The sequence below is a fragment of the Odontesthes bonariensis genome, chromosome 8 (assembly GCF_027942865.1).
Source record: "Odontesthes bonariensis isolate fOdoBon6 chromosome 8, fOdoBon6.hap1, whole genome shotgun sequence".
NCBI lineage: Eukaryota > Metazoa > Chordata > Actinopteri > Atheriniformes > Atherinopsidae > Odontesthes > Odontesthes bonariensis.
This window is the reverse complement of record NC_134513.1, coordinates 21894984-21917898: the sequence shown is the minus strand read 5'-3', so window position 1 is coordinate 21917898 and position 22915 is coordinate 21894984. Positions and strand designations below refer to the sequence as shown.

At 40.1% G+C, this 22915-nt stretch overlaps 4 non-coding genes across 4 annotated transcripts; 1 reads left to right on the top strand and 3 right to left on the bottom strand.

Annotated features, from left to right (window-relative positions):
- Positions 1-4488: 4488 nt before the first annotated feature.
- trnay-gua (transfer RNA tyrosine (anticodon GUA)) lies at positions 4489-4577 on the bottom strand. Its single transcript is given in 2 exon segments — positions 4489-4524; positions 4541-4577. It is a non-coding gene; the product is annotated as a tRNA-Tyr (tRNA).
- A 12518-nt stretch (positions 4578-17095) lies between these two features.
- Positions 17096-17168, bottom strand: trnam-cau (transfer RNA methionine (anticodon CAU)). The gene has a single exon. It is a non-coding gene; the product is annotated as a tRNA-Met (tRNA).
- Positions 17169-17719: 551 nt separating this feature from the next.
- On the bottom strand, positions 17720-17792 carry trnam-cau (transfer RNA methionine (anticodon CAU)). Its single transcript has one exon. It is a non-coding gene; the product is annotated as a tRNA-Met (tRNA).
- A 1646-nt stretch (positions 17793-19438) lies between these two features.
- Positions 19439-19520, top strand: trnas-gcu (transfer RNA serine (anticodon GCU)). Its single transcript has one exon. It is a non-coding gene; the product is annotated as a tRNA-Ser (tRNA).
- The last annotated feature ends 3395 nt before the right edge of the window (positions 19521-22915 follow it).

Genomic DNA, 22915 nt, shown 5'->3' with positions numbered 1-22915 from the left:
AGTACTTTTTTCGGATGAAAGCAAATTTTGCATGACATTTGGAAATCAAGGTGCCTGAGTCTGGAGGAAGACTGGGGAGAAGGAAATGCCAAAATGCCTGAATTCGAGTGTCAAGTACCCACAGTCAGTGATGGTCTGGGGTGCCATGTCAGCTGCTGGTGTTGGTCCACTGTGTTTGATCAAGGGCAGGGTCAATGCAGCTAGCTATCAGGAGATTTTGGAGCACTTCATGCTTCCATCTGCTGAAAAGCTTTATGGAGATGAAGATTTCCTTTTTCAGCTCAACCTGGTAAATGGTTTACTGACCATGGTATTACTGTGCTCAATTGGCCTGCCAACTCTCCTGACATGAACCCCATAGAGAATCTGTGGGATATTGTGAAGAGGAAGTTGAGAGACACCAGACCCAACACTGTGGATGAGCTTAAGGCCGCTATCGAAGCATCCTGTGCCTCCATAACACCTCAGCAGTGCCACAGGCTGATTGCCTCCATGCCACGCCGCATTGAAGCAGTCATTTCTGCAAAAAGATTCCCGACTAAGTATTGAGTGCCTAACTGAACATAATTTTTTGAAGGTTGACTTTTTTTGTATTAAAAACACTTTTCTTTTATTGGTCGGATGAAATATGCTAATTTTTTTAGATAGGGATTTTTGGTTTTTCTTTATTTTTTTACCAAAATCATCAATATTAAAACAATAAAAGGCTTGAACTACTTCAGTAGTGTGTAATGAATCTAAAATATATGAAAGTCTAATGTTTATCAGTACATTACAGAAAATAATGAACTTTATCACAATATGCTAATTTTTTGAGAAGGACCTGTATAATATTATGATTATGTCAGTGGGTCAACAATTTTATAAAGGCAACTTTACATTTCTTTTTAAATTTTCAAAAACTCTAATGTAAACATAAAGAGCAACCTCAAAACAAGACCTAGCATGTTACATAGCATGTTGTCTCTACAGCCTGAAGGAAGAAATCTTGGGCTGTTGATGCCTTATTGTTATTGGCAGCATGTAGGTACATGATCTTTGTGAGGATTTGGAAAACATAAACACCACAGAAATACATTATTAAACATCAACTACAATAATATAAAAACAATAAATGAATGAAATGTTGGGAAGCTGGGAATGACGTCACAGCCGAGTTATCAGCGTTCCAGTTACCGCGTCCACCAAAGCTATTCTCGCGCTCGCGTTGTCCGAATATAAACAACTTATGATTTACCAGGCTAATGTTAGCACGGCCTGCTTTGTAGTTTGCGTGTACCCGACTCCCGAGTACAACTTGAACGCACCATGAGCAGAGCGAGTGAAACGGGGAGGGACGTGGGGACGGATGACAGGCAGGAAGCTCGGCAAATCATTTTATTCGGTCCGAATAAAACGATTGGTCGGACTTCTATCAGAAATATATGAGAATTGAATATTGACGAGTTTCTACATATGGTGGATTGCTTTTACATTTTAGTGTGCCATAAGCTTATTCGGAGCATTTTAAGATTACAAAAGAAAAGTGTAAAAATGCCAGAAAGGTAAGTATAGCTTTAAGGAAATTACATTGAATATTATATCACACACTTTAATCTCCATGGGGACACTGACCTTTCTTGAAAAGCCATCTATTCGACCAAACATTACCACACCATATCTGTAAAATAAAAATGTATCAATTGTTTAATGCAGCTACTGTACATCGTGGTCCATTACACCAGTAGAATCCAGAAATCTGGAGAATGCATGCCATAGACCATTTTTGAAATCGATATGTAAATATATAATGTCCATGTGATGTCCTTTGCTGTCAACTTACCTGATCAACTTGTGGTTGGTATCTATATGTACGAGTGACAGAGGACCTGCGACATTGTAGGTCCTTCTCACAACACATCCGAGGCTTGTCATTCTCTGTAGTATTCCTAGACTATCAACCCGGTGCATCGAATCCCACACTCTTATCCACTGAACCCTGTGGCCTAAAGCCCTCAGACGGCCTTTTACCATTCTGTGACCTATAGGAAGATAAGTGAAAACAATTGTTATTTAAGATCTATTGATTGATAATTATGTGAACAAACAATTAAGGCATTTAACTTTTTCTCAGGTTAGGGTTTTCTCAGGTATACATGCTATGATGACTGTGATGGCCAAACCCATGGCCACACTCTAAAGTCAGCAACTCTCTTGTGTAGTATTCTTTTACACATCACTTTCATCACTTTAGTTCCAATAAAATGTTTATTGTTTGGGTTAAATCCATTTGTTCTATTTGTAAGCGCGCACATTTAGTTACTTTCTCAACCTGTGGTTTCTGTTTATTTAATTATGTTTCTTTTACTGGTATTTACCTGTTGTTCTGTGGGAGTTGCCTGACAAGAGTTGAGCATGCAAACACTGATTGGACTGAACCATCAGTTCCTGCTAGAGGGGGGGAGGAGATTTTGAGTTCTTTAGTTAAATAAGTTTTCCTATTTAAGTGATTTTTGTATTTAAATTGTAAGACTTTTGCTCTTATTTTTGGGTGGTTAGTTTATTTACTAATGTGGTTGTAATGTGGTATTTGTTGTAGTTGGTGATTGTATTTTGTTTAGTTGCCCCTAATGTGTGTGTTACTGGTCTGATCAGCCAGCATTTACCCTTGTGTGTCATTTCTTTGTTCAGGTCAGTTATGTTTTGGTTGTACAGATACTTTGTTCACATTTTTGCCTGAGTTCAGTTTTGTTTCTTTGACCTCTTTTATGAGCTCAGTATTTTGTAGTGGATTTTTGGGTTAAATAAAGAAACCCTATTTTCTAATAATTTTCCAGTCTCTTCTCTTGGTTTGACGTGGTCCCTCACATATGGTGTCAGAAGTGGGATTCTTGAGTTGAGGAGACAGGATTTTTTTTTTTTCTTTTTGTTACTCCCCCAACAAATCTTTTGAGCCATGCAGAATGGTGTGCGACCCAGGAAAGGAAATAGAGTGGAGACCAAAGAGGCCTTGCAGCAGCCAGAGACGGAGGGAGCCAACTTTGCTTGATATTGCAGGAATCCTTCAGACCTTCATGGGACAGCTGGAAGTTCAGGATAAAAAGCAGAGAGAGGAATCTGCACAACAAGAACAGCGCTTCAAGAGTTTACAACACCAGTTTTGGCTTTTGTGGACAGGAGTACATGCCAGGACAGCTCCTGTCCATGAGCCTACATCAAATGATTCAGGGCTGGTTGGAAATTCAACTGATTACCAGACTCAAGTAACTTCTCAACCTGGGGTTGACTCAGCTTCCAGTCTAACAGGTCAGTCTGGGCATATTCATCATCCTAGATTGGAAAAATTAACTGTTGAAGATGATATTGAACATTTCCTGACCACCTTTGAGAGAATTGCAGCTGCTTGTCACTGGTCCAAGTCAGACTGGATTTTTCATCTAATACCTCTTCTGACTGGTAAGGCCCGAAGTGCTTATGTGAACATGGATGTGGATGATTCCCTGGATTATGTGAAGGTAAAAGCTGCCATTTTGCAAAAATATGATGTAAACCCAGAAACTTATAGGCAAAGATTCTGCTCTCTTGATGCTACTGATGAGAATCCAAAGGAATTATATGTAAGGCTGAAAGAACTTTATGAGAAATGGATTCAACCTAAAAATAAAACTGTGAGGGAAGTTGGTGAGCTGATCATTTTGGAACAATTTTTGAGAATGCTGTGTCCTGAGCTTCAGGTCTGGATCAAGGAGCACAATCCAAAGACTGCTGCAGAAGCTGCCACACTGGCAGATGTATTTGTCGCTGCCCGAAATAGGAGTTAGCCATGGAGCAACAGTGCATGGAAGGCTGCTAGAGACTCACGTCGACCACAGGCCTCTCCACATCATCAGAGGTCAGCAACAAGTGTGGGCAAGCTCTTTTCAAGGGAAAACCAGTCTGCAAACACCTTCAAGTCAGGTAAAAGACCACCTGTGTGTTACCTCTGTGGACAGGAAGGCCACACTAAGCCTGTATGTCCCAGGAATCAAAGCAAGTTATCTCAGATGTGTTCAGTGCCTCACCAGAATGTGGATATTAAATCTGAGATGAAACATTCAAATAAAGTCACCCAGGTGAAGATTTGTGAACAAGAATTGGATGCTTTAATAGACACTGGTAGTACACAAACTCTGGTGCACAGGACAAATGTACCAACTGGCTATGTATGTCCCTCTGAAACAATATCAGTTTGCTGTGTACATGGGGATGAAAGATTGTACCCCACTGCTGATCTGTTTCTTGAGGTGCAGGGTGGGAGAAGTGAGAGACTAAAACCAGCGTACCTAGCTAGCCAGGAGTTGAACCTAGAATCTTCTGATCTGTAGTCAGACGCGTTATCAATTGCGCCACTAGACCTTAGCAAATCTGATAGAGAGTGGTACAGTCTTTCGCAAAACAGCATATTCCAAAAGCTTTGAAAGGATTGACGGAGTTGGCCAAAAGAGCCTCTGTGCACAAAAGATTGGCACATCCTTCGAGCCGGAATTGAACCAGCTACCTAAGGATAACTGTTGTTGGGCACCTACAGTCCTCCGCTCTACCAACTGAGCTATCGAAGGGAGCAAAGCCAACATCCTTTTCATGAATCCTGTATGAATGCATGTAACCAGGCTTAAGATGCGTATCATGGGACACCTGCAGTTCTCTGCTGTACCAAATGAGTTATGGAAGGGAGCCAGGGGCTTGGGCCTGTTTATCAGTTAAATAAACACAAAAAGTGATGAGAAACCATCAGTTTCAGATGCGTTTCAGATCAAATCAGCCTCAGTTTCTATCATGCATTTAGTCGTTACAAAAACATATCTGGCATCTATCTGGGAAAGTCTCCACATCGTCCAACACAGATGTTGATCCTCAATATACCCTCACATTGTCCAGCGCAAAAGTCCAGCCATTTTGTTTTGGTTCTTTTTTGTCAGGTCTATCCATCCATTCTTTTGGCACACGATTTTCATCTTCTGCTGTTAGGATGTTTATACTTTGGGTGTGGCGGTGTGTGAAAACCCTCCCTTTAGAAGAGCTAAAAAACAAAGAACTCATTAAAAAGGCACTATTTCTCATAGGGGCCTGTTTGATACTTTGACCCCTTTTATGCTCTTTAAATGGGCAGACCTTCTGCATTTGTGCTGTTTGATTCTTTCAGACCTTTGATACGGGACAGAGGCCTGTAGACAAAAAATTTTATTTCAAAAGTTTAGGAAATGTAAGTTGAAGGTGGGATCTTTTTTCAGCGACGCAAACAATTTCGGTCGGGGGTTGCCGTGACCCAGATTCGAACCTGGGTTGCTGCGACCACAACGCAGAGTACTAACCACTATACGATCACGGCTGGTTGTGGGTTTTTGTCGTGTGTGGCTTTGATGTGTTCCGAAACACCTTCGTATCCCAAGGATTGCATATGTAGCTCTGCGGCATGTGGCTGGCAGTTATGTTTTTTTTGTGTGTTTGGAGCAAAATCATTGACAGCAGAGATAAAGAGGAAGACGAGCTTTCCTTACGGTGTGGGGTCAGCCACATGTGTTGCAAGACGACACACTGTGAGGTATCTTTGGGGAAGGGTTGCCACCTTTCTGAAATGAAAATAAGGGACGCCCACCATGGCTCGTCTGGGCTATGACCACCACCGCCGACTCCCTTGGCCACTGCTCGCAGCAGTAATATGTTATTTTGTGCCAGTGTCTTTAGTACAGTGGTGATAAAAAAAAAAAAAAAAAAAAGCAACTTGATTGATACTTAAATCTTGAAAAGCTTTATTACCAATAAACACATTCTCTTATAAAGTGCAGTTTATTAAATCTTAAATCAAATCTGTGTGGAGTGTGGAACAATGAACTTTTAAATTGTAAAAAAAATTAATTGATAACTTAATGTAAATTTTTTAACCTCTTAACGTTTTTATGTCCCGCCGGCGGGACGTTGCATACTTCAGCGCAAATCTGGGGTTTTCCTCAGCTCCCCTATATATGTACCTAGATATGTTATATACCGTTGGAAAGCTAAGGGTCTTGTAATTCCAATGGTGTATACAGTATACAATCAGAACTGTGGATACAGTAAGCGCTTATGTAAAACAAGTCGCAAAAACAAAAAAATGTCAAAGTCACCTATAAAGCCTCACAGTATTCTAAGAAAAGATACAACTCCAACAAAAACGGTCCTGATACGTTGGCAAGGGTCCAGTAAATATGCTCAAGTAAAATAGTTAGTCTACAACAAGTCTTTCACCCACAACGACACGTCGAGAGAGAACAGGGGTCGTGGGGGGGGGCTGCCTTTTGAAATGTAATAATTTGTGTGCAGGACATATTTTGATACGATTTTTCCTTTTTTATTTTTCCAACTGCCCTTTTAGGTACATGGGGGGAGTTGACCTATCAGATGGCCTGATAAGACACTTGAAGGTCCTGCACAAAACACAGAAGTAGACTTTCTTGTTCCACTTCATGGACATTGCTTTTGTGAATGTATCTTGCACAAAGAACATGGCAGAAGCAGAGGTGAGGTTCCTTTGCACCAGAAGGCATTCAGGGAGACCTGAGCCTTGGAGTTAGCAGAGACGGGGTCTACCACCACAGCTGAATCTGGACTAGGGGTGGAACGGTACAAAAAACTCACGGTTCGGTACGTACCTCGGTACGGACCCTACGGTTTGGTGCATTTTCGGTACAGTGCCGAAGGAGGCGTGTAGCGAGGTTCGAGCACATGTAATAGATATCTGAATCCTGCCTCTTCTACAGTGGAATATGGGCGCATAGCAGATGCGATATAAATTCCAATTGCTTTGGTAATTTGTTTTGCTCTGCATGTATTCGTATCCAGGGGTTGTTGTAATACTTTTTGAATGACGTAATTGGTCGGGTCTTTTCATGGTTTCTATAGAACGCATCTGACGGAGGTGTGTGGTGGTCGGTAGCTACGCCCCATGTCATGCTATCACGGCTGAAATGTTTCATCATACCACACAGACAGAACCGGCGGGTGTTTAATAAGTTAAACTTACACGTTGTCTCCTTTGTCTGCGGCGCACTGCTCTCCTTTCTTCCTTCATGAAATGAAAAAGTATCGTCTCCTGACTCTCTCTGTGAGCTCTTCCAGCCTCGATGTTAGATGCCTGATGTGATTGTCCATGATTAATATCACCATCATGCAGACCATGAACACGGTGGCCTCCTAGCTCTCCATATTAGCTTCTTTGTGGTGTTTTTTCTTCTCTCAGGTTTTGTTTTGTTGTTGAATGTGGCGCTAAACGGCTAACGGCTAACACGTACTGACGCGGACGGCTGCGTGCGGCGCATCAGTCCCGACTCATGTGCGAATGCAGACTGAAACAGCTCCGCTGGGGAAGGACAGTTATCAGAACAAAATTCGAGTAGGACAGTTCTGATAACTGCGTTCTTATAACTACTCTGTCCGAAAGCGTATATCTCTACGGACCAATCAGAGCTTGCATGTGGCAGTGTTTAAATGGGTCCTGAAGGAAACTCTTGCAAAATAACAGTTCCGTGTTCAGAAAACTTCCGTACCGTGTGTATTCTACCACGACGGTTCCGTACGAATACATATACCGTGCCGGCCCTAGCCTCTTCCCATTCACGCCTGTACTTTGTAAGCGTTTTCGCTTTTGAGGCTGTTGTCGAGCGTCGGGTGTAGTGGCCATTATTAAAAATGCGCGGGTTTTGTGCCGCGTGTGTGTGTGTGTGTGTGTGTGTGTGTGTGTGTGTGTGTGTGTGTGTGTGTGTGTGTCTCTAAGCAACTGTGAGTGACAGCACCGCGCGCAGGGAGCCAGGCATACGTACCTTTTCACGTCAACGATCAGATGTATCAAGAACGAAAAGACCGTGGAAATGTGCGGTGCCTCACGGCAGCTTCAGGGCTGGCGTACGCACGTTTCTGCAGCTGTTGATTCTTTGGCGACACCTAAGGTGATGTTGGGAAACTGTTATAATAAATAAATGTGAAAACAATTAGTCCTCAGACTGTGATGTGCACATTTGAGACACATGAACAATTAATACTGATAAACAATTAATACACCCATGTGTCTCCATTTACACGAGTGGATATAAAAGCAGCGCAAAGTGCTGCAATGCATACCATTAAAAACAATGGCTGCTTTAAAAGTATTAGAAGACTTTGCAAATGGTGCAATTCGAAGAGAGCGTGTGTTCACTACAACAGAGAGGATTAGCTGGCATATGATGGCGACTGATTCTACTCATTAGCCGTTTTGAGGGAAATCCTCCTGGTACTGTGCACAGAGCTGCGGCCGGTGTCGTTGTCTGCCAGAATCTGATTTGCCGCCGCGGGAGCGCGCACAGCAGCCCATTGAGCGGTAGCGAGAAACCGTCTGCTTTTCTCTGGATTAAGCGATCATACTATGCAGATACACACAACTGCATTGTAATGTAGACCTAATGATAGCTTCGAAAGTTTGATGTTCATCACGTAAAGAAAATTACGTGATAAACAAATCTGTGTATCTGATGATTGTAGAGCCCTGTCTTTGGAAATTGAATATGATTTAGGCTATTGGCGGATTTTCAATAAAGATATGATAACTTTTGCAACGATCCTCGTGACTGCATTGTTTTTTATCTGATCTGGGCCCTTCATAGTATTTGCTGCATGTTTGGATGCGTTTTGCAGTTATCAATCAGTTTTCACCTGCCAAAAGCTGATTGAAGGCCAAATACAGTTAATGAAAGGTGATTTCTGCCTACATATGACTTGATCTCATTCAAAAGCTTCATAATATAAACACTAGAGCTCACAAGACAGCTTGGAATTCTTTTAAAGGGCCATTACAAAGCAAAAAGGGCATTTTCACCTGCCAGAAATTGATTGAAGGCCAAATACAGTAAATGAAAGGTGATTTATGCCTAAATATGACTTGATCTCATTCAAGAGCTTCATAATATAAACACTAGAGCTCACAGGACAGCTTGGAATTCTTTTAAAGGGCCATTACAACACAAAAAGGACAATTTCACCTGCCAAAAATTGATTCCTGCATTTAATTTGATACTGAAAAGGGTTTTCTTGCTCAAAATGACCTTGGTTCACTCACAAGAGAAATATTTACCAGATTACACCTTAACCAGTACTCAATACCTTCTGGAAATGGTGTAAAGGGCCACTCAACACATAAAAAGCAGTTTTTTACAAAAAAGTGATTCCAACTCCTAACGTTGGACGGAAAGAGGTTTTCTTCCTCAAAATGACTTCATATACGAATTGCAAGGTTCCAAATGAACCATTAATGGCATGAAATCATCTACATTTTAGACAAAATCCTACCATATGACCATTGTAATACCATTGTACAATAAATAAATCAAATCACAACTTTTGGTGCAAACTACATTTATTTTATACATTCATACGGACAGACAGACATAAACACAGAAACATGCTACTGGCATGCTGCACAAACATAATTCTTTCGGCCTTTGTACACAGCGCTTGTGGAACCACCGCGGGCAGAGTTCACATCCAATCTGAATTCGGCAACCGGAAATAAAAAAATGGTGGTGGTCCTCTGCTGGCTCCTTACGTTTAATCTCCAGACCTTCATGCCCACCTGAAAGTCTGGAGCAGGTTTTTTGCCCTTTTTTTTGTGGGGCTTGGCCTGGTTATTTTGAATTGCACTTTGAAGTGCCTCATCCAGGTTAAGGATGTCCTGAGTCATTTCCTCAACAGAGATGACATTTTCAACACTGTCATCCACCTTTAAAATGATTTCATGATTAGATTAAAGCACTATCATATACATTGTTAATTTTTTCTTTAACATACAAAGTACAACTCACCCTGTATTCTTCAGGGATCTCGCTGGGGTACCTTGCCTCTCTTCCGAACATTAAAAAAAAAACGGTGAGAATTTAGTTGTGACTTGGCGCTTAGTCCTGAGTCCAAACAAGACTGCATCCAAGTGGTTATCCCACTCATCTGGCCTCTCCAGTACCAATTTTGACATTGCCCTAGAAAAAAAGGTATAATTATAAAGCACTTCTAAATTTTTTAAGTTTTAAATACTGTTTATTTTATAACAAACAATATTTCAAAGCGATACTTACCACGTTATAAAAGACATACCTCTGGATGGTCCCGTTCATCCTCTCCACCAGTCCATTTGTTTGGGGATGGTAGGGAGAGCAAAGGCTTCTGTCGATCCTCAAGATCTTGCATACGTTTTTGTTGATCTGTATTAGGAATAAATAAAGACAGAAAATTAAATGTAGTTATAGATATAATAAGATGTGACTTAGTTAATCAATGAGTTTCAAAAGATTTAAATAAGTTATTACCAAAATTCTATTCATGATAATTGTTTGTTACATGTTTATTGTATGTCAGTAGCACACATACTTCATTCACTAACTCCCGGCCTTGGTCAGTCAGAATCCTCTTGGGAGCTTTGAATTGATAAAAAAATTTGAGGATGCACTGACTGACTTCCTCAGCAGTCTTTGATTTTATGGCGTATGCCTGGGGCCACTTTGTCAGGTAATCTATCATTACGCAAATGTACTGATTCCCTGCTTTTGTTGTTTTTAATTTTCCAATCAGGTCCATCCCAATGAGCTCAAACGGTTTGGCAACCTGTAAAATGTAAAATATCACTGTAACAATGTGTCATGTATAACTTGAAATTCATACATATTTTTTTTTTATCTAAAAGTAAAGATAATATTATAAAAATAAATGTTGTTTTTTTGTTTTGTTTTGTGTTTTTATTTTTATTGGTGTGTATTCCACCTCCTGCTTTATAATGGCACTGCTGGCCTGGCATGCAGTACACTGGTTCACCTGACAAAAAAACAACCCAAAAACAAAGTATGATCATTTTCCACATCTTAGAGTCTCATAAAAACAAGTTTTCATTTAGTGAGTATATATATATATATATATATATATACATTATACTGACCCACTGATTAATGTCCTCCGACATGCCAGGCCAGTAAAATCTTTTAGAGATTGCCTCTCTAGTTTTTTTCTGGCCACAGTGTGCACCAGTGCTGCTGGCATGGAAGTCCACAAAGGCTGCATCTGCCTCCTCTTTCCCACGAAGCACCTTTGCTTTATGACAATGAGGCTGTCCTCTATACCTCAAATAGTACAAATGACCATCTGTGAAAAGTAAAAAAAAAAACGTTAATGATGAATAAGGAGCAACTGGAAATAAAATATGTATGTGTATTTACTATGAAAGCTATTCAATGTTTCAATAATTTCTCACATAAGAAGTAGCCTATGTCAAACTGACCATGTTTTGACAATGTCTTAGACCAACATGCACAGTTGCGCTCAGAGATGCACAAGTTCACAGTGGCTCAGAGCGAGAATTACAAATGCCAAATTGAAACTTTAGCCGTCAATTATAGACCATCAAAATAGAGCCCAAAGAGCTGCAGCATCCAAAATGTATTACCTTAAACTAAATAAATGAAATAAAGTACATTAATTTGACAGCCTAATGAGATGGAATAGGTTAAATATACTTATGTTAGCTTGCCATATGAGTTAATAATGCCAGTGCCATGGTTAATTTCACATAATAATGTAATAAACATGTATATGTATTACTTTACTTCATTAATATAATTTACTTACTTATACTTTACATGAGTTAATAATGCCAGTGCCATGGTTAATTTCACATAATAATGTAATAAACATGTATATGTATTACTTTACTTCATTAATATAATTTACTAATGAAGTAAGTAAATTATGATATATTTTGTCTGTATAGAAAACTAATTTATACAAAAAATAATAAATATCTGTATAACCAACGACACAAATTCAGGCATTTCTTACAAAAAGAAAAATTAAAGATTAATATAATTTATCAACCCAGTCTCACAGAAAAACGTATAATAGCTACGTTGGTCCACAAGGGAAAACGTGGTATTTAAATTGCTTCGTAACCAGGTGACTATCAAGATTCCCTCAGCGAAAAAAAGAAAAAGGTCAACAGTCGGCCACTTTCTTGTTTTCGCCAAGTGAAAATTGATAGTCACGTGACCTGGTTGCGAAGCAATGTAAATTAATAAGCCAAATAAAACGTGGTATTGTTACAATTTTAGGGGCCAAATTGTGACAATACCACGTTTTCCCTTGTGGAACAACGTTTATTACACTTTTTCTGTGAGACTGGGTTGAATTTATAAGCCCCTCGGATGCCCCACATGTATAATCAGGTTAGGTCTATCAATTAAGCTCCATCTCACCTTGTACTTCAAAAGCCTTTGTTTTTCGACGAAAATTACTTAGCTGGACTGTTGAAAATCCTGGGAGGATAGTTCCATCTATCAAAAAGGACTTTATTTGGTCAAACAGACAGGCATCCATGATGAGCGATGTCTCACTCAAGTGCGTCTAGCATCAAATGCATGCACTCTGTCAATTAAGAGGGTCTGTTAATTGATCACATGTGCTGTGTGCACACGGTATACATGTGCAGCCTGCATGCCTTAAAGGGGCCAATGCAATGCATAAATAGCATTTTTACACTGGCCAAATATTGTTTCTTGCTCCTGATGTTGGACTGAAAGGGGTTTTCTGCCTTAAAATCACTTCATATTACTCATGAGTGATACTTTGAAGAATACATCTTATCTCTTTACTTTTCAATACTTGTAAACTGTGTAAAGGGCTAGTGTGAGGTGGTAATCTGTCACATATGATGCTTCAGGGTAAAGACCAGTCATTTTGAGACAAAAAACTAATTTTAAGTTCAATCAATTTTTGGCAGGTGAAAATGCCCATTTTGGATTGTAATGGTCCTTTAAAAGAATTCCAAGCTGTCCTGTGAGCTCTAGTGTTTATATTATGAAGCTCTTGAATGAGATCAAGTCATATTTAGGCATAAATCACCTTTCATTAACTGTATTTGGCCTTCAATCAATTTTTGGCAGGTGAAAATGCCCTTTTTGCTTTGTAATGGCCCTTTAAAAGAATTTCAAGCCGTCCTGTGAGCTCTAGTGTTTATATTATGAAGCTCTTGAATGAGATCAAGTCATATTTAGGCATAAATCACCTTTCATTTACTGTATTTGGCCTTCAATCAATTTTTGGCAGGTGAAAATGCCCTTTTTGCTTTGTAATGGCCCTTTAAAAGAATTTCAAGCTGTCCTGTGAGCTCTAGTGTTTATATTATGAAGCTCTTGAATGAGATCAAGTCATATTTAGGCATAAATCACCTTTCATTTACTGTATTTGGCCTTCAATCAATTTCTGGCAGGTGAAAATGCCCTTTTTGCTTTGTAATGGTCCTTTAAAAGAATTCCAAGCTGTCTTGTGAGCTCTAGTGTTTATATTATGAAGCTTTTGAATGAGATCAAGTCATATGTAGGCAGAAATCACCTTTCATTAACTGTATTTGGCCTTCAATCAGCTTTTGGCAGGTGAAAACTGATTGATAACTGCAAAACGCATCCAAACATGCAGCAAATACTATGAAGGGCCCAGATCAGATAAAAAACAATGCAGTCACGAGGATCGTTGCAAAAGTTATCATATCTTTATTGAAAATCCACCAATAGCCTAAATCATATTCAATTTCCAAAGACAGGGCTCTACAATCATCAGATATACCGAGCACAGATTTGTTTATCACGTAATTTTCTTTACGTGATAAACATCAAACTTTCGAAGCTATCATTTGGTCTACATTACAATGCAGTTGTGTGTATCTGCATAGTATGATCGCTTAATCCAGAGAAAAGCAGACGGTTTCTCGCTACCGCTCAACGGGCTGCTGTGCGCGCACCCGCGGCGGCAAATCAGATTCTGGCAGACAATCACTTTTTGGAACGACACCTGTTTTGTAATCGGAGCTATCGACTGCACACACATTGCTATAAAAGCGCAATCACATGATGAATTTGTATGTTAACGGGAAACATTTACATTCATATGTGATGCGTAAATGCAATTAACCAATATTGTGGCGAGGTGGCCTGGTTCAACGCACAATTCATTCTGAGTAACAGCATCGTTGGGAACAGACTACAGGGTGGCACTGTGCGTGATGGGTCGCTTCTTGGTGAGTAACTTCATTCTTGTAATTGTCCTAATATTATTCCCCGTGACGCGCATTGAGTATGTGCGCCCCCAATTTCTATCCCGTCTTCACAGCATCATTATTATATCATATATATTAGTCGGTGGTTAAAGTTAGTTTCTTGCTGTTTTTTGCTGGTTAAACTTCAGTTTAAGATCTTTCTAACAAGCCCCTGATCGTCTCTGTGGACATATATTAATAACCCCGTGCGTAAAGTGCATACATGTATAAAGTACTAGCAATTCAGACTTGAGTAGAAGTACAAGTACTCTATCAAAAAAGTGACTTGAGTAGAAGTAGAAGTGCTCTTTAAGCACCGTACTTAAGTGGAAGTACTAAAGTATTAAACATGTTTTGTACTTAAGTATTGCAAGTAGTTTATTTTTAAAATTACTACTCAAGTAGTGAAAGTAAAAGTATTGTGTAATGTAGTTATTAAAGAAATCAGTCGAAAGTTTGAAAATCAAATTGTTTATATTATTCAAAATGTTTGGCTGTAACAGCAGTACAGCGGAATGTACAAGAGCACCTTAAAACACTGAGCTTAACTCTTTTCAACAAAAGAATATGTATTGGCAACGTATGTCCCTTCCCCCTTTAAAGCATCTCCCATCACTTCAGACATTACACATTTTCTTTTCATCCTTGTCATTTTCTTTCAACTTGTTAAAAAAATCTCAAGGCCAGTAGGCCACATACAAATACAAATGTCATTTAAAAACAAAAAGTGATTAGAACACTGAAAACACTGGGCTTAACTCTTTGTGAACAAACAGATCAAGCATGTCCCCTCTCCATTTAAAGCATCCCTCCCCTCTCTTCCCTGCTTGTGCTTTTTTTTCTCTACAACTTTTCCCCTTCTTAAACTATGTGCATGCTTGTGTGTCTCTCTGTGTGTGTTTTTATATGTATGTTTGCGTGTTTGAATGCGTGTGGGTGTGTTTGTGCATGAATGAGTGTACATTTTTATGTGTGTGTGTGCGTTTATAATAACGAGTAACGATGCAGCACATAAAAAATGTATCGGAGTAAAAGTACTAAACACATTGAAAATATGTACTGAAGTAAAAGTGGAAGTAGGAGAAAAAAATAATACTCCAGTAGAGTACAGATACAGCATTTTAGTACTTAAGTAGAGTAGTGAAGTAGTTCTACTTCGTAACTATACATCTCTGGTAAAGTGTGAAATGTCTTAATCAGCCTCACCTTTTCCCCGGCGCACTTCTGCACGTTACTGTATGAACACGTTGTTGTGAGTTACACAAAAACATCGGTATTTAGCTTGGGGGTAATCAGAGTCACCCACATGAGCTCCCACCACCCCAGAGAGAGCAGTGTCACCCATTGTTGCCCCGACTCTCTGTTCAAACAGAGTCGGTCTCCCCCCCACCCGCCTGTTTTGGCCACACTGCAGCGGTGGGCAGCCAGTCTCCGCTTCACCTCCACCTTAATGTTGGACCTCTTCTTTACCTCTGCTTGTGAGGCTCAGACCCCCCAGCATTGACAGCCTCAGGCTCTCCCACCCACTCCTCTTGCGTTTGCTGCTTATGCCGGAGGACAGCGTGCCAAAGAACACATTTTAGCAGGCCTCCACTTAAGAAAGTAGCACCAACATCTCGCTTTCCGTGAAGTTCTTCTTTTTTCCCGTCTTATTCAGTCTTTTTTCTTTATTTTCTGATCGTACACAGAGGGGAATCGCAGGTGCAGGGCTCATTTAAATGTGATTTGCGTATTTAAGTAGGGGCGTGGACAGGGAGGAGTCGGGTGCTCCGACATGTGCGCTCAATTCCACGTTGATTGGGATGTACTAACGAAATGTGCTTGAATTGATGCGTACGCACAGATTCGTACATCCGACGTTGGAGGTCGTTTGGGTTTGAGCATACGCCAAGTTTCAGTAGGAAATCCACGCAAGTCTTTGTACATGAGGCCCCTGTTGTCTGGATTATAGGTTCAACTCACAAGTTTCTTTATCTGGCTTTCATTCTCATTTTGAAAGTTTATGGAAAGTTGCAAAAGAGGTAGTTTCACGTGGGATAAATTTGACTGAATTGTCCCATGTCAGTCTATGTCAAGAGAAGGAGAGTCTGCAAAGGTGCTTTTGTCACAGAGCGTATTCTATCATGTTAGTGTGATGAACTTCCAATCCTTTTTCATGGGTCTTGGCCAGGGTGCAACTTGCTTTTCAAAAAGAGAGATGGTTCGAAGCCCCATAAGTTGCGTTTGACACCTTCCACACTTTGTAGTGACTGAGCTTCTGAGTAGGCTTTCTGCAGCTCCAACAGAGAGCAATCGGAGCCACTTGTGCCCAGCAAGTTTCCAGCTGTAACTGAGGTGAAGTGCTATAAACACCACATCAAAACAACTGCCCCGTGTGAGGGTTGAACTCACGACCTTCAGATTATGAGACTGACGCGCTGCCTACTGCACCACTCTTCTGTGGCCGCTCCTGCGTCCAGTATCCACTGACTGTCTATATTTCCCTCCTATTGCCTTCAGTTTTGTTGTGATATTTGCTCGCGTTATCTCCTCCACATGAGGAAAGTCCTCGATTCTGAGGATTTTGATTGGCTTGCATGGCTTTATTCCTTTCCCTACACTGCCGCCAATAGGTTTGGCATAGTTATGGCGCTTGACGGCGTATTTATGCGGGTTGATGTAAATGACAAGTTTTTTGAAAACGATGTTGTGTGCACGATGTTATTATTGAAAACGGAGGGGGGGGAATATTCGTATCTCTAAATACCCGGCTGTGTGTAAATGTGGCCTGAGCTTCCGAGTGGGCTTTCTGCAGCCCCAACAGAGAGCAATCGGAGCCACCTGTCCCCAGCAAGTTTCCAGCTGTAACTGAGGTGAAGTGCTATAAACACCACATCAAAACACCTGCCCAGCAAGTTTCCAGCTGTAACTGAGGTGAAGTGCTATAAACACCACATCAAAACACCTGCCCAGCAAGTTTCCAGCTGTAACTGAGGTGAAGTGCTATAAACACATCAAAACACCTGCCCCGTGTGAGGGTTGAACTCACGACCTTCAGATTATGAGACTGACGCGCTGCCTACTGCGCCAACGAGGCCTGCTAAATGTAAGTATGCATGCATTGTCAGCCTAGGCTCACTTTCACACACCCATTCATTGGTCCTGCAGACTTTGCTAAAAGTATGTAATCCTCACTCACCCAGCTCACATGGATTGCATGGTAATCAAATAAGTGGATGGTAGGAAATAAGATATTCTAATCTGTAGCCCCCTGTGACACCTATGGGGGGCGAGAACGGCAAAACCGAAGAAAAATGTGTCTGACATGACAAGTTTAAGTAGATAATAAAGGAAGCAGAAACTGAAAGGCGACAAAGATCTGATTGCAAGAAATCTCTAAAAGAGCAATGGTTCGAATCCCCATAACTTGGGTTTGACACAAGGCGACAAAGATCTGATTGCAATGCTTTTAAAAAAAAGAGATTGTTCGAAACCCCATAAGTTGTGTTTGACACCTTCCACAGTTTGGATTGACTGAGCTTCCGAGTGGGCTTTCTGCAGCTCCAACAGAGAGCAATCGGAGCCACTTGTGCCCAGCAAGTTTCCAGCTGTAACTGAGGTGAAGTGCTATAAACACATCAAGACACCTGCCCCGTGTGAGGGTCGAACTCACGACCTTCAGATTATGAGACTGACGCGCTGCCTACTGCGCCAACGAGGCCTGAAAATCAAAACGATGCATGTATTGTCAGCCTAGGCTCACTTTCCCACACTCATTCATTGGTCCTGCAGACTTTGCTAAAATATGTGATGCAATGGCTTGTTGAGCACGTAGCTACTTGTTCAAAAGACCTGTTGTCTGGACTAGAGGTTAAACAATCAACTCACAAGTTTCTTTATCTGGCTTTCATTCTCATTTTGAAAGTTTATTGAAAGTTGCAAAAGAGGTAGTTTCACGTGATTGGGATGTACTAACGAAATGTGCTTGAATTGATGCGTGCGCACAGATTCGTACATCCGACGTTGGAGGTCATTTGGGTTTGAGCATACACCAAGTTTCAGTAGGAAATCCACGCAAGTCTTTGTACATGAGGCCCCTGTTGTTTGGATTATAGGTTCAACTCACAAGTTTCTTTATCTGGCTTTCATTCTCATTTTGAAAATTTATGGAAAGTTGCAAAAGAGGTAGTTTCACGTGGGATAAACTTGACTGAATTGTCCCATGTCAGTCTATGTCAAGAGAAGGAGTCATGCCCATCTCATCATACCTTTGTCTGGCTCCTTGATGTGGTGCAGCTTGTGTTCTCGCATTGGACAAAATGTCAATGAAGTTGCGGACTGCTACCTCATCTATAGAGTGATCATCCTGTGGGAGACATTGAGCTTTATTCTCTGTATCCATCACAAAAGGTATGCTGTCAGATAGGGATCTAAGGGGGAGGGGGGCTGTTGGGGTTAGGTTACGTCATAGCCATGATCATGTTCAAGTCTCTCTTCTTTTTGTATAGCTTGAGTATAGGCAGTAGGGGAAGCCAAGATCACTGCGCAACATCAGCTTAACTTTGGATTTTTTTACCAGTAACAGACTGGTAAAATCCTCCGACTTTAATGGCATCCCATTCAGAGGATTTCTGACATGGAGTACAACTAGCAAAGTACTTAGCAGCTTTCACCATGTGTTTATTTGGTTAGTACTTAGTACAGTGCTCTTGATTTCTGTACAGTAATGACAGCGTACAACTAAAAAAGACAACCACGAAGGAACTCGAACACTCAATCTTCTGATCCAAAGTCAGACGCCTTGTCCGTTAGGCCACATGGTCTCACCTGAGTCATCCGGCCGGTACAGGGGTGGTCTGCTGCCAAGTGTGAAACAGCCAGGAATAAAATTGTGCCTCCAAGTCTGAGGCTCTGATCGTCTGTTGGAAAAAGGTTCGAGGGCCCTCTTCTTGCTTAGAACCAGTTGCTGCCTCAAGTGGAAGAGTTTAGGGATCAGACCATTTTGACCACGACTGGAGGATTTCATTCTACCAGTCGATCTTCCTTCCAACGCTCACCTCTGGTAACTCCTTATGAGTGGTGACAAAATGAATGGATTTGGGTATATACTGAAGAGATTGTAATAACCCCAACCCTAAATTTGACTTGTCCTAAGTGCAATTGCTTTTGTTTCGCCCAATTTTAAATCAAACATCCCTACATGGTACCACATTTAGATAATAATGATTCTATTTTTGTGAAAGGGGGATGAATTCATACCCTCTGCACGCAAGGCCAGTGTATCTAATGAGGCTTCAATTTGAGATCGAAATTATACCAGCTGTAGTTTTAGACGGAAATTTTTATGGTCAAACTTACAAGTGAGAGGACGAGGTGGCTGAGCGGTTAAGGCGATGGACTGCTAATCCATTGTGCTTTGCACGCATGGGGTAGAATCCCATTCTCGTCGGCTTTGAATTTCAAGTAGTGTGTTGGTTTGTTAATATTTCTGATTCGACTTTTTACAAGCAGGCTTTTCAAACAATGCTTTTGTCGCAATATTTTTATTTGCTTACACTAAGTTCATTTGGGCGATTGAATCTATAATGAAGAATTTTGAGTCTGACTTCAGGCTAATGTGAAAGAGCTGTCTTTCTTTCAGTTTACACCCACGTTTGCCACATCCAGCTGTTAATCATTTCCTCCACAGAGCACAAGAACAAAGGAAAGATGACTGGAGAACGCAGGCGTCGATCCCACTACTTCTCACATGCAAAGCGAGCACTACCATTTGAGCTAATTCCCCTTTCTTTGCTACATTCTTAGCACTTCCAAATTAACAACCATTTCTGACCAAATGATCCATTCCTTGATACATCAAAAAGAAATAGATCTCACAACTGAAGCTTGTTTGTTTTTCTCAGAGTGTCTTTCAGAGTGGTTGAATGTATCAAATAGATACACGTGAGTATTCAAAATAAAAAACACAACTTAAAGAAATCGGGTAAACGATCCTCTAATCCATTTAACAAAAGTGAAAGATTTCAGTCTTTTGACACAATAATTCTTTTTTCTTACTTATATCAGAAAAGTGGACATTGGAGGACACTCATTTCCACACCAAACGAGTTTGAATTAGGAGTGTGTAGAAAGGGTTTCTTAGTCTGTCAAGTGTCAATTTTGATGCTATGAATGTCACATAATGTTTTCCAGGTTCTTTTTTAGTGAGAGATGATGAGTTTGATTTGAAAATTTATACATCGCAGAGGATGGCTTCAATCCATCGACTTCTGGGTTATGGGCCCAGCACGCTTCCGCTGCGCCACTCTGCTACACACCTCAGATGGGACTCGAACCCACAATCCCTGGCTTAGGAGGCCAGTGCCTTATCCACGCGACTATTCAAAATAAAAAACACAACTTAAAGAAATCGGGTAAACGGTCCTCTAATCCATTTAACAAAAGTGAAAGATTTCAGTCTTTTGACACAATAATTCTTTTTTTCTTACTTATATCAGAAAATTTGACTTTGGAGAACACTCGTGTCCACACCAAACGATTTTTTAATTAAGAGTGTGTAGAAAGGGTTTCAGAGTTGGTCAAGTGTCAATTGTGATGATAATGAATGTTACATCATCTTTTCCAGTTTTTTTTTAGTGAGAGATGTTGAGTTTGATTTGAAAAATTTATACATAGCAGAGGATGGTTTCGGTCCATCGACCTCTGGGTTATGTATGAGGTGCCACCAGGGACATAAATCAGAATTAACTTCCATATACACATATGAAATTAAACTCTTCCACATACTATACTCAAAACCTTGCACAAACACTAGTGAAAAGCTCTCACATAAACTAGTGAAAACATTTACCTCTTATATAACCTACTCAAAAGCTCTCATACACACTACTGAAAAGCTTACATATATACTAGTGAAAAGCTTTACCTTTCATATATACTAGTAAAAACCTCTCATATACATATATCAAAACCTCTCATACACATATGTCAAACCTCTCATACACATATGTCAAAACCTCTCATACACATATGTCAAACCTCTCATACACATATGTCAAAACCTCTCATACACATATGTCAAACCTCTCATACACATATGTCAAAACCTCTCATACACATATGTCAAAACCTCTCATACACATATGTCAAATCTCTCATATACAATGGTCAAATATTTGCGGATTTCAGTTGAGAAGGAAGACATCTCAGTAAAACAGGAAGGAATGTCATTAAACCGGAACATTAACTGTTTTGGGTTTTTTTGTTAGCATCGAGCGTTTTTTGTGCAATCTAGTTTGCCATGTTAAATTATCGTTGTCTGCTCAGCTACCCACTGAACACCTCACGCAAGCAGTGGCGTTACTTAACAATATTTTAGCTTCATCCGACACGATCAGGACCCTGTCAAATGCTACAACGCTTGGGCAGCAACCGATCACTTCAACTCCAGCTCCGGACTCTGTGGATAGCCGCTTATCATCGCTTTTTCCGTCCCGCCAGCGTAGCATGCCTTTACCAGTTGCCCCTCGCTATCAAGCACAACAGTGCTTCGGTACATGGACATCAACAGCACCAAGAAAAAAAAAGGTAATTTTAGACATTTTGATAATATCATGGGCTGGCTTAACAAATGTGCCGTGTATAGTTCGATCCATTGTTCTGTGATTGAGAATTAAAAATGAAAAAAACGACTTATTTCATTATTTATTTTCCCGTGAGAAAAATAACCTACAAATATTTAAAAAAAAAATACAATATATAATGGGTTGTTTTTTTTTTCTTCTATTTTTTATTTCATCCTCACGTCATCAATAAGACGGTTATAAAACGCCCCTCGTTTGATTTGGAGATTTGTTTTGTGACATCTTTTGTGAAATTCTGTTTGTTTAATTTTTGAGCGAATCAAAGTATTTTCCAGTTTATGTCATGCTCCTTTTAATTTGAATGATATCAGTCAGCCACTGCTTTCCATCACATTGTGTTTATTTATATATTTGTTATTACTGATATAAAAGAATGGAAACTCACTTTGTTGGCCACGAAAATATGCTTCCTGAAAATATGAGTGTAGGCTTACTATTCTGGTAAATGATGTTCTAAGGTGAAAAAAAAGATACATCAAAGTTGGAATAGACTATTTCAGCCTGACGCTCACACCATGTTATCCCATAGGAATTAAACAATCATAACGCTGTGGGTCGTTCAATCCTCACATACCGGTAATACGAATTTGAAGACATTTGTCTTTGTTTGCCAAAGTTACATTGGGGGAACGCAGTATTTTATTCATTTGAAAATTTTCGGCCACCCAAACTGAAGACTGTCGGACTGTCTCTCTGGTTGCAGTGCGCATTTCCAACACAAGGGGGGCAGATCTTTATAAGGGAACAGAATAACGCATAAGATGTCACACAATATCAAAATCAAATGAGGTCGGGGGGCGTTTTGTTATCGTGAGATTTTTGATGTGAGAATAAAGTGAAAAACACATCATAAATTGATGTATTATTTTTTTAAAGGTTTGAAAATCAATTAAAGAACAATTGAACAAAAGGTACACGGACCCCAGTAATTCATCGTCAAGACATAAAATGTTAGATGGATTGAAAGCCAGTAATTTTATGACTTGGTTTGTTAGATCATTTTGGAAAAATAACTTGTAAATTTACAGCAAAAACATGAATTCAAAGCCAGAAAATAATGTTCTTTTTTCAAAATTAGGAACATTTTTGCCATGTCATGTTGCTATTTGATTTTTAAATGTAATTTCAGAACCAGAAATCAGTATTTTGACCATTTCAACAAGGATGTTGTGCTACTTCCAAATCCATCTTGGGGACTGGT